Source organism: Spermophilus citellus (assembly GCF_964194105.1).
Source record: "Spermophilus citellus genome assembly, chromosome: 2".
In the NCBI taxonomy this organism is placed as follows: domain Eukaryota; kingdom Metazoa; phylum Chordata; class Mammalia; order Rodentia; family Sciuridae; genus Spermophilus; species Spermophilus citellus.
Genome location: NC_138183.1, coordinates 209101022 through 209113795, shown reverse-complemented (window position 1 = coordinate 209113795; position 12774 = coordinate 209101022). Strand labels below are relative to the sequence as shown.

Sequence of the window (12774 nt, the reverse complement as noted above, 5' to 3'; positions counted from 1 at the left end):
ACTTGGATGAGGGTTTGAGAGAGTGAAATAGCAGAGTGAAATAGCATGAGAATGTGCTAAGGAACCTTTGCAACCGACTCATGCTCATCTTCCCGGGGTAAGCCTTGTGAAACGAGCATTGAGAAATGTTGTTTTAGAAATTCCAGGTTGCAGTAGGAATGGGGGGCATACTTATCCATCATCTTTCTCTTCCATTGGTCCTCTGGTCATGTTCTGGGCTGACATTTCTGGTTTCACGTGCATACGCCTGTCACCTTGAAGTAGGAAAAGGCTCAGGTCAGAAAGAGGGAGGTAGGTGATGTGCACCTAGGCAAAGATAGCAATGTCAGTAACCCCAGTGAGAATCTGGTCAAGATCCAAGTAGAACGTGCTCGGGCAGGAGTGGCTGGAGGTGAGGCTGAGAAGTGGTCCAGGAAGAGGTGTCTTCGAAAATGAGTGGGTCACGTGGGCCTCCTGGAGATGATCATTTCAAGGCAGATGTTCAGCCAGAGCCTCCTCATGGGCATCTAAATGGACTGAAGTGAGAGCATTCAGGGCACTGTCCCCTGGGCTGCTCATCTCAGCACTCAGGAGGAGTCCACCTCCATCGATGCAGACATAGAATGAGCTTTTGATTCCAGGTGTCCAGTTCTCTCTCTGACTCAAGTCTGACACCAGGAGCAGCGTGAGCCATTAAGGATTTAATAACGTAATTATAACACGGCGACACAGTGTGGGGAACAGAGAGGCACTCGGCTGCCTCAACAGCGTGCTCCAGGCCTCACCGAGGGCCACTCTTTCAAATGAAGGGGGGTGTTGAAAATGCAGAGCAGAAAGATTGATAATTATTTGAAACAAGCTTAAACATTTGGATTGCTCCAACCGCCTTAAATCACTCTGCCATATTTATACTTGACTAGTGTTCTACATAACAACTTCCAAATCAAAGACTTTTGAAAAATTTCAATCACTGTGTTTTGAAGTGATTGAGAGCTCAGGGCGTGAGCAGTGTAGAAATAAGGCATATTAACATTATTAGCGCGACAAATTTCCCACATTAAGAAATGATCAAGGCCTCAGCCTCTATAAAGGAGAGGGAGCGGTATGTGGCTCAGGCGTGTGGCTTTGAAAGGATCTTAACTCTTTTGATGCTGAGAGGCGATCAGTCATCTGAAAATGGACAATTTCAAATGGATTGTGCTGTCGGGAGGAGATCTTCTGTCAAGACAGTGGACAGTAGCAGCCAGAGGGAGGCGGGAAGACTAAGGAAGGGAAACATAAATATGCCTCATGCTCACATAGAACCTCCTTTATGCAATTCTAAGTGCTTTACTTATATGAATTATATGTGCTTCTCACCCCAGGACTAACCAACCCCTTAAGGGAAACACTAATATGATCCCATTTTATAGGGAGGAAGAGGAGGGAAGGGCCTATATTTAGACAGTCATGATATAAACCAGACACCCCAGAGTGCCTGCTTTTGCAAAAGGAAAAGAAAAGTCATATTTCTAGTTCTGCAACATGCTAGAGACATTTTCTCATTTAAACCTTGAAGGAACCTTCTGAGATTTTGCCTTTCATTTGATAGCTAAGAAAACAGAGGCCCAACCAAACAGGTTGGCCACAGCCATGCGACTTGTAAGGGGCAGGTACACAATTTTAATTCCGCCCTGTCTTTCTGGTCCTTCAGCTCTGATTTTGGACCATTGTTAAGGGGCAGGTAACACCGGATGTACAGCAAGATCTGAATAACAGTAAATTCAGAGGCGGAAGTTGTGGACTTCTTTCCTTTATCAACTGAGATCTGACGACTGCAAAGGGGACTATGAAAAAGAGAGCCAGTCACAGAAGCAGACTTGAGCCTGGGGTCCAGGAGGAAGCAGACAGGATTGAGAGTCAGGCAGGTTTGGTTCTGAATCACAGATCTACTTCTCATTGGCAGCATAGATTTGAGCAAGTAGAACTTTTTGAGCTTCATTTGGAGACTGGAAGAATAATGGCTCACTTGCAGACTGATGTGAGTATTAAATGAATGAAAATATGTATACAACATGCTTATCACAGTGCTTCATATACACTTGGTGTTCTGTAAATATCAGATGCCAGACTGCCATTAAAATGGACATCCCTGCCAGTTGGATTAAGCATCATAATTCCAGGCTCTTGTACAGGACTATGCTGGCAGCAATTATGGCTTTACCTCCTCAGAGAGAGTTAAGGTAAAACATGGATGGTTTATAGAAAGTCAGATAGTTCTTGCTGTGGGACTTGGAGAAAGCTCTAGTTTAAACTTGACTCAGAAGGAAATGTCTCAAAACTGAACATCCCCATCCCATCAGTTCTCTCTCCTTCTGAATGTACCTTCCTATTCAGTAGGGCAGGAAGAGATAGGTAGCCTCCACCCTAGTTCAAAGATATCCCTCCATTCCTCACTGACATCCTCTGCTATCCAAAACAGCTATGGCTACCCACTTCCAAATAATCTGTATTTTGAAAATACTAGATAGAACAAAGACAAGTTCTTTGTTTTCCTTACCTCTGTTTTTCTCAAGGCAGATTGTGACCTTAAGGATTAAAACTTAATAGAAATAATGATATTTTACCTACATTACCTAATTAGAACCTATAGTAGTTCTATAGGGTCAGGATTATTATCCTTGTTTCGTAGGTGAGAAAACTATTAAGACCATTAAGCCTCTATTCATGTTCAGAATGATTTAATCTAAGCAGATAGCAAGGGTTGCTTAATATTATTTTTGGAGTGGTTCAGTGATTAATAATCAGATTAATTCCAAATTGTGCTTTGGCTTCCAAATCTGTAAAATGATAAAACTTGGATTAGATAATCATAATTCTCTTCCAACTCTTGAATTCTGGAATTGTTATGAAGTTTAGGAAAGGGAAGGGAAGAAAGAAAAGGAAAAAAATTAGCTGTGCAGAGACAGCTAAATGCTAGATGCATTTTTCACTTCATCCCCACCAAAAACCTTGTGAGAAGGTTATCAGCTGACCCACTAGAGAGAGGAGGGAGCAGAGATCAAAAAGTTGAAGTTGCCAAGATCATGGAGCCCACAGTTAGTGGATCTGGAGCTGACTTCTGAGTACAGAACCTACAAACTTTTCTCCACGTTAAAGCCAAACAGGCCCTCTGAAGGTATCTACCCTGTTCTTCTCTGAGCCTCTCTCAAGCAATACTGGATTTGGGAGAGTTGGAGGCCCTCATTCGGCTGAGAAGCCTCATCATATAGGATAGAGTCCTGACCTTTGTCAGAGACAACCATGTCTTTATGAACGTGACAGGCATTATGTGGTCAGGTTCCATAGAATCAATGCCAAGGACTTTCCTAGACTAGTAGATTTTGTTACCTTCCTATTTGATGTGAGTAGATATTTGGTGTGACAGTGCTGGGCTCCAAGAGCACTTTCACAGCACACACCCTCAGGGCTGCAATTGCATGTTGAATGCATATTTTCCCTGATGGATCCTAAACCTGTTGAAGGAAGCGACTGTGTTTATTACCTTTATTATTAGTCATATCAAGTCACCTTGTGATGGGTGAACTATCACACTTTAATACTCCAAAACCTACTATACTAGGTTCTACAGTTTGCAGAGCTGTAGTGGATCATGCCAAGTTGGGGATTTTTACAGCTCAGAATGTTGGTTTTCTCAAACTCCTGCCCCCAAAAGACCAATGTGCTCATTCTTTGATACACAGTGTCCTTTGTGCCAAGTTGAATGAGAAGAGAATGACACTAAACTACAGTGTATCTAAGTTGGTTGGCTGATATTGATAAAAGGTCAGGGTTGTAAAAGGTACATTTTGGCGGGAGAGGGGGAGGTTTCTTGGGATAGGAAATAAAGGGAGGATCCATGCTACAGCAGGTGGCCAGGACATTCAAGAGCTACACAGAATGAAAACTATGATTTAGGACCAAGTCCATGAGTACAGAATATGTCTGAAGGTATAGCTTTTATGTAGTATCTGTTCTTTTCAATGAGTGTGAGTGTATCAGTGTAGGGTGGTATCGGTCTGAACACTCCGACAGTGAGGAGAGGCACTACTCTGCCTATCTGCCATGCCTCCTGGCAAATATAAGTGCAGTTGGCCAGACTCCAGTGACTGTAATGAGATTCTGCATTTGTAGTAGCTGTGAGTGACCATACTTACAGGACTTGCTGGACTTTGATCAAATTGTCCTGTGTATCACTTATGGCCAGGATTTTTGGAATAGAAATGAGATGGGAGTTCATAATCTGCTTGAATCAAATGTATGAAATATGATATGTCAAGAGCTTTGTAATGTTTTGAACAACCAATAATAATAATAATAAAAGAAATGAGATGAGGAGGCAGTGGGTAATCAGACCTGAGTCCCAGAGCACATAGACCCCACCTGCGGACAAATGAGATAATGAATGTGACAACGCCTTGTAACTACAGATGGGAGGGTCTTTATGGTGACTGTCACACGCAGTCTGAATGGTAGTGTTGAATGGTAGTGTTGGAGAGACCCATTGAACACAGTGCTGTTTGGACAGCAAGTCCACTCCCTGGGCTGAGTGGGTGTGAATCCTCAGCACAGGGAAATCAAGACCGGAGCCTTGAACTTTCATCTGAGCCTAGAAGTGCAGATGATTATCCAGCTTCATCTTTGCATCCTTTGGGTTTTGTATGAAAGGCTGACTCTGTAAGGGAGGCGATTCACAGGAGAAGTATTCCAATGAAGACAACCCAAGGACGTTTGCAACCCTCTCTCTCTCTCCCTCATTTGTCACAGATTCAGCCTCTTCTTAGTCAAGCCTTTTCCTTGGCAGTCTTCCTGGGTTGACTTCTGTCGAAGTTGGATGATTATTGGACTATTGGATTCCGATAGCCTTGGACAGAGCCCAGAGCCGGCACTGCTGTTCATGTTTGATCTCCCATTCAACTTTCTGGAAGAAGTTGGCTGAACTGAGGATCAAAGATTTCTTCTCTAGCTTCCTCTTCTCCCCTATGACAGTCTCAGTGCTAGCTGTTTAGCACGGCAGCAAATTAACTCTTCAACTGATCATCTGCTCAGAATTTCTCACATCCTGGCTGAAAGGGCAGCCCAAGTGGTTCCACAATTTCCTAACAGGAATTTTATTTCAACTTGAATGTACCAAAAGGTAAAGATATAGTTCAGTTTTCACCCATGCCAAGGGGACTTCCCAGGGGAGCCTGCTTACTCAGATAAAGTGATTTTGTTTGTTGGACAAAACTCCTAATAGGGAGTTCTCCCATGAATACAAAGAACTTGGAAGCTTCTACTGGAACTTTCTTGGTGTCTGAAATGATCAGATGGGAGACAAGAATTTTAAACAATGATGCACTCTCCAGAGAGGAGGCATATTCCTCTATGAAGAACACGTAGATGATCAGAGATTCTTATTTTCTGCTAAAAATATTAATTAATGCTCTACTAATTAATTGTGTTACTATTCACCCCTCAGTTTCCTACATCAGGCCATCAGTCAGGAAAAACACAATTAATTCTCAACTTTCTGTGGCTGGTCTATCTTCCAAAAGCTTGAGGTCCAGAGTCCTGCTCTTCAGTCTCAAATATGCTTCTAAGTCACCTGAGGATCTTGTTAAAATGAAGATGTTGATTCATTAGGTCTGGTGTGAACCTGAGATTCTGCACTTCCATCAGAAATATGGTGCTCATACTACGGGTCCTGAGAATGTACTGTGAATGGGAAGGCTGGAAATCCAAGAGGATTTCCAACAGATTTTAGCACTGGTTTAAATTGAAGTCTCATACGTAACAGAAAGAAATGGCATTATTATTACTGAAAGAAGAGAACTCAGTAGAAATCTTTGAATATAGCTGGCTTAGCCCTCTTCTTTTGCCCAACCCCTAGCTCCATGCACTGAAGAGAAACCACAAGACACTTCTGTGGTATAAATAAGACCACAGCAGGTGCAGCCTGAAGCTCGGTGATCTCTAGGTGTGCCTCTCACATTCTATGAACAAGGATGAAAATGTAAAGAAGTGTCACCTGCATTTTAAGGAAAGGAGGGAACATGGTCCCAGGAGAGGTGGCTAATTTTGTGGGTCAACTTAGCTAAGTCCATCTTACTCAGATATTTGGTCAAACATCAGTCTGGATAGTCCTGTGAAGGTATTTTTCAGATCAGAATAACATTTTAATCAAGAGGCTTTGAGTAAAGTTCAAAGATTTCACTCCATCATATGTAGGACTCATCTAATTGGTGGAAGACTTATTTAAAAGAAAACAGATTGAAGTTCTCTGAGAAAGTATTCTACCTCCAGGGTGTACAAATTCAAAATTGCAACATCAACACTTCCCTGGGCCTCTGGCCTGCTGCCCTACCCTGCAAGTGTTGAACTTGCCAGCCCCACAATGGCTTGAGCCAATTCCTTAAAATCACTTTCTCCTCCCAAGTTCTCTCCTACAAATACTATTAATTCTGTTTCCCTGGAGTATCTCCACTAATATAGCCCCTTCAAGCACAAAAAAAAAAAATTATTGAAACAAAATCCTCTCTTTTGCTTCAAGTCCCAGTCACTATTTGATTCTTCAAATATGTGATTTGTGATCTGTGATCCTGTGTATGGTCCTTGTGTCTTGAATCTGTGGAGGCCCCACAACTGGCCCCCCTGAGCACCTTCCTTTCTTGTAGTGGAACATGGAATCAGCCTAGGCCTGGACCTAGGACTTGTGGTTCCTATCTCTATTACACCATCGACATCCTGGGACCTGGAGGCAAGTTGCTCTCCTTAACTGAGCCTTGGTATCTTTCTTTATAAAATGACATGATGCTTTATGTCAATGTTTTCTAAAGGATTTTCCAAAGAATTTTAGGATACCTTGGGAAAAGATCTATCATCAAGTAAGCTTGAAAGAATACAGATGTGGAAATCCCTTTCTTAGAGGGTCACAAGGAACATCATGCAAAGGCCCTGAGAAGTCTTACAGTGAAGAGGCTTATTTAACACCTCCCCATTCCCGGCTTATCTGATGGACAAACACTAACTTTGTTAAATCTCTCAGAGACTCATATTGGGAGATGTAAGATTGGATAGTTGTTGTGGTTCTCTTCAGCCCTCAGATTATTCTTTTCATTTAATTGAAAAATTCAAAGAAAGAAGTCAAGAGAAAAATTGGTCCACATCTTTTCCATAGTAGTTGAAGGGTATACTGTTTTTTATATCTTTCAAATGGGAATGTTAATAGAATTTACCACATTGGGTAAGGATTAAGTTAAATAATGCATGGAAAACACTTAGCACTGAGCCTAGCACCTAGTAGGCAGCCAATAACAATTTTTCATCTTAAGCCAAAACTGGTCATATTTGAAAAGTTCAATTCTAAGAAGAACTCAGGCATACAATCCTTCAAACCAAACCCAAACCATTTCATGCTTGGATTATTTCACCCTGGGTGAAGGGTATTCCAGGCATTTGAGAGCTCTGACATCCTTCTGGCAACCCAGGAACATTCTGAAGCCAAGATACTAATGATTTAAGCATTAATAAATCCAGAGATAGGTCATTCAATTTTCTTTTAAATGCAGATCATAAAAGAGGGAGGAATATTTAGGTCAAGATGTACTGAGGGTTTTACTGAATCTGAAGGTTTGAGAACATTTTTGTAGCAACTGACTAGGTCTAGCAGAAGGTTGCATTTTCGCTACCCCAGCACTTGGGGGAACCTTGGGCAATATCCTACTTTCTTTTTGACCATAAAAATACTTCAAAAGCCATGTTATGCTTACATAGCACTTTCAGCCTATCCAAGGATTTCCACGTCTGTATTCTTTCTTCAGCCTCTCAAAACCCATTGACTTAAGATTAGCAGCTAGCAGTGCCTATTTAACAGATATGCAGACTGAGCTCTACAAAGTTAGATGATTTGTTCCAATTCCAAAAATGAATTTACCAGAGGATCTGGACCAGAAATGCCACCTCCTGACCCCAGCACTGGACCCTCTTCCTGAACCTTACCCCAACACAGGTGATCCACAGTGGCAAGGACAGAGCCCCAGGATCTGAGCAGCTCTTATGTGGGATGAGACAGATTGGTATGCAAGCTTGGTGGGCTCTGGCTAATCTTGCAGGGAACCCTTCAATCTGAATAACAATCAAAAAGATTTTAAAGAAATTTGGGCCAATTTCCTGGAAGTCTATGATTAATCTAATTGCTGGGTTTTCCTCTGTTTTTGTCTCCCACTGTTAATTTCATTTATTTTTCTCTTTCTTCCCCGACACAGACTGCCTTGTCTCTGTACGCGGTTTTGTCACTGTTGTTATTTGTCCGTGCATAGTTTATCATTGGCAACGCATTCAATGGGATTGTTGTGCTCTATGTTTGGGGAAGGAGAATCTTTCAATAGAGACAAACATATTGCAGCAGGAAGAAAGAGTACTGGGCTGAATTTCAGAGATCCTTTTTCAAGGCCTAGTTTTGTGGATACCTGCTAAGTCTCTCTGGTTCCTCAACTACACCACAATTAAAGAGATCCCCCCTCCACCACTTGTATCTCCTAAGACACCCCACACCCCCACCATGCATCTCCTAGCCCCTCCTGCATTAAAGAGTATCCGGGATTGCATGAGAAACTTTAGGTCTACAAAGTTACACGATTTGTGTGTTATGCTCTGCTTTGCTGCTAGTCCTTGTGAATAAAAGAGAGTAGTTCAAAAATAGATTTGGGTCCAGTAGACTAGAAGATACCTCATTTCAGCAAAGGGGTTCAGTTTTCTAAGATTATACCAAAGGGGGTAGCAATGGTGATAATTTTCTCAGAACCATAAGGACAAAAGCATTTGCTCAAAGAGGCCTGTAATCTTTGATAACTAGGGTCAATGAACATGTGCAGACTTCTGTTTCTATTATCTTACCTGTGCTTAGCTTGAAAGTACAACCAGACATTGAGTGACCACATGGGAGACCACAGATGAGCACTTGGCTGAAAAAAAAAAAAAAAAAAAAAACCAGCATCAGAAGCGTTAAACTCTGAGCCATCATGGTGGCACACTCCTGTAATCCCAGCAGCTCAGAAGGTTGAGGCAGGAGGAACGCAAGTTCAAAGCCAGCCTCAGTATCTTAACGAGGCCCTAAGCAACATAGCAAGACCCTGTCTCCAAATAAAAAAATAAAAAAAGAACTGGAGATATGGCTCAGTGGTTAAGCCCCTGTGGGTTCCATCCCTGATACAAAACAGAAAAGTTTTAAACTCTGGGTGCAACAGAATGGCATTGTTACTGAAGATGGCGGTACAAGGAGAGGGGAAGTGTGAACTGGATTTGAGGACAGCCAGTCACCCCTGGTCACCTCTCCATAGTCTGCCACCTATTTCATAGATAGACATTATTTCATGTCCCATAAGGTCCCTGGAGAAATGTTCCACAAACCCAGCTGAGGTCTTGAGTTTTTAATCCACTATGAGTCCTATTTGGGGATTCAAGGAACTCTGTTTTCTATTATCTTGAAGCCTAGAGAAGTCCCTTCTCACCAGCCACCTGCCAGAAAGATGGAGAAATAGCAAATTCTTGGTAGGTAACCCAAGAAACCAGAATAATATATTTCCCTTTATATTAGGCCCTCAATGTATACCAGTCACAGACCTGCCTTATCTCATTGCTCTTTACACTGAGTAGATAATTTTGTATCTACTTTTGTAATAAATATTTATTTTATAAGAAGGAACAGCTACATAATTTGCAAGGCCCAGTGCAAAATGAAAATATAGGGTTCCTTGTTTAAAAAATCACTGAGAATTTGAAAAGCAGAGCATTAAACCAAGCCCAGTTACCTTTGAGGCAAGGGACTGACGAATGTATGGGTCATCTGCCTACAAACCTGCCCCTGCTTATAATTATAACTGAGATGTGAAGGTGCTCAGTAATTTGCCCAAGACAACAAAGTTAACAAGCTGAGGTCTGACTACAGAACCTGAACTCTTGTCCACTCTGCTAAACTGTCTCAAGCTAAGTAGTTGGACCATGGGATCCTCCAGCTCTGTGAGCATGCTCATGCAATAGGCAACTCCAGGAGGGGCCGACTGATCTCACTCAAGGGGCCTCAGCCCGAGTGCTCTGTGAGTACTGCTTGGGAGGCATGGTGCATGAGCAGGCTCCAGGCCCAGGTGCTCAGTACCTAGGCTAGCACCTTTCAGCTCTAGAGGTAGCCACCTGCTGGACCACTCTTGCCTCATCTATAAGCAGCAATAGCTGCAGAACCACCAGCCCCAGCAAGGAGCAAGCCTGTGAATCAGGAGGTGGCTGTTCAGCAGGACTCCAGTGTCCCCCTTGACCTGACGAAAAGGACTCCTCTGTCAGTCAAACTTCCACATGCATATGGCAGCCTGTGCCCCAGTGGGACTCATTGCTCCTAATTTCTCTGTCTTTGCTGGTGCAGATAGTAAGATTGTGTAGAGGTCTGTTATTCATTTTGGGGGGATTTCTTGTTCTGAGGGTCTCAACTTTCCTTTTACGTTTTCTACCAGGAGCCTGGAACTCCCTATGTCTTTTCATCTCAGAGTTGTTGAGATATGGAAGCCATTAGGCTGTGAGCTAACCTCCCCAACCATCTGGATACTTGTAGCTTCATTTTTGTATGCGAGGTCAGGAGACCATCTGGGCTTTTGTCAGGAAGGGAAGGGACAGGTGGCTGTGGTGTGAGCTTGTTGAGAAGATCAATGGTGTGCTATACTGGTCACGAGAGGATCCATTCTGTGCTATATCGGGCATGGAAGATACAACCATGAATGAGACAGACGTGGCTCCTCCCCTCTTGCAGCTTATGTTCTGGCAGGCATCACAGGCAGTGAACAGCTTTGTAAACAATTAACTCTAACTGTGAAAAGTGATGGGAAAACCCAAGGTGATACGAAAGTGTTCACAGAGATGGCCTGATGTAGCCAGGGGGTCAGGAAAGGTCTGAAGTAATGACATCAAGCAGAAAGCTCCGTGAGGAATAGGAGCCAGGAAATGGGGTGAGGGAGGTGGCTGCTGGGGGTTCCAGTAAAAGAAACAGTAACCCAAAGCCAGGAATATGTCTGGCTCTTGCTTTAATTATAATCGAGTAATTGTAAAACTGTAACTGCAAAGGGAGGTTTAGCCAGGATCAGGGTGGAGAACACCCACTTTAGACCGTGTAGTCCACTCAGCACTTGTCACCTGCTTGAGGAAGACAGTGCCATGAGCACTGATGTGTAGAGAGCACCCAGCATGATGGGTGGCATGTAAGCAGCCACTCACGAGTGTTTGCTGCTTCTAACATTCTGTAACAGAAAAAAAGCAAGTCAGGGTGAACTAGGTTTGAAATCTGGTTGTAGTTTTGTAATCTTGAGCTTAATACTTAATCTTTCTTAGTCCCACTTTCATCATCTATAAAACAAGGATCCTAGGGCTTGCTAATGCAAAGGTCTGTGGTGCACAGTTAATAATCCATCTCTTCCTCTTTACTTATTCTTAATTTCTTAATCTGTCTGTAAATTCAGCCTGTTTCAACATTTCATGGAATAAGGATCTTTGGACGATGATCCTTGATGGAATAAGAATGTCTTCTGTCACTACCTTTCTGCAGAGCAGAATCCCCAGGCTAGAAGATGAAGAGTTCCCACATCCACTGCCTATAGTTTGTAAAGCCCATTAATGTGCATCCACTCAGAACGGTCTCAGAAATGGGCCTGAAAGTAAGAGGTATCATCTGCATTTCTGGAAACAAGAGCAGAAGATTAATATAGTCTCCAAATTACTGAGTTCCATAGTCAATCCAGTCCTGAACCCCCAGCCTCACACAGGAATGCACATCCATTAACCAGCTCAAAAAAAAAAAAAAAAAAAAAAAAAGAATAAAGAATTGTAAGGTTTACATGCAGGGGAAAAAAAAAGTTAAGTGAGTTTCCTTGAAAGAAACTTTCAGTGGAGACCAGTTTGGGGTAGATATGGATTGGTAGAGGTGGCAGGAAGGATTGGGGGTGGGGGCTGAGGAAGAATGCCAGGTAAAACTAACTGGCTCATCACATTCAGGAATACCAAGTCCCAGAGAAATAAGCAGGACTAAGAGTGCCAGTGAGGGCAGAAAGATACCAGAGTTTTCTGCTACAGGGAGTAAATGCAGGCCCCACACCCCTCTTGGCTCCTCCCTCCTTCCACAGCAAGAGTCTCCCTTCCCGCTCACCCCTGGGGGCTCTGCGCTCCCTCCCACCTGGGCTCCATCCAGTCCCGCTCTGCTCTTGCCAGGGGCTGGAGTGTTGGTGGCCGTCTCCTCCAGCTCGCCTCCGTTGGCCTGAGTGCGTCCTAGCCCACTCTGGATATTAGAGCATTCTCTCATTTGAAAGGCTCCTTTATTTTTAGTGCTAAATCAACAAAGCTGTTACTGTCATTTTCCATCAGACCGTCATCTTCCACGGATTCAAAATTACACTCAGCTGCAAACTATTGACACTCCTCTTAACAAAAAAATGGTTTTAATAAATCTTTACATTAGCCTATGAGATAAAAAAAATCTTTACCATGAAATATACAAGTGTATAAGTGTTTTATGAAAGTTTTATTAACTTTACAAAAGAAAAATTGGCAGTGGACCATGAACATCCTGTACTCCTAACACGTGGTTATAAATTACATGTTCTTTCCAATAACATCTGAAAAAGAGACTGTAATTTAAATTTCAAAACCACTTGGCATACCTACTATATAGTGCTGACATGAAGTAAAAGGAGGAACTAGAGAGGCCCAGACAAAGAAGGGAAATATAAAGACGTCCTTAGCTAAAAAGCTGCTGATGGGTAC

The 12774-nt window shown here is 42.7% G+C and overlaps 1 long non-coding RNA gene across 1 annotated transcript; it reads right to left on the bottom strand.

The window, feature by feature from the left end:
- Window positions 1–4482: 4482 nt before the first annotated feature.
- On the bottom strand, window positions 4483–12293 carry LOC308641344. The gene is made up of 3 exons (XR_014020439.1): window positions 12188–12293; window positions 8875–8942; window positions 4483–5293 (listed from the first exon to the last, which is right to left on the bottom strand). It is a non-coding gene; the product is annotated as an uncharacterized lncRNA (long non-coding RNA).
- Between the last annotated feature and the right edge of the window lie 481 nt (window positions 12294–12774).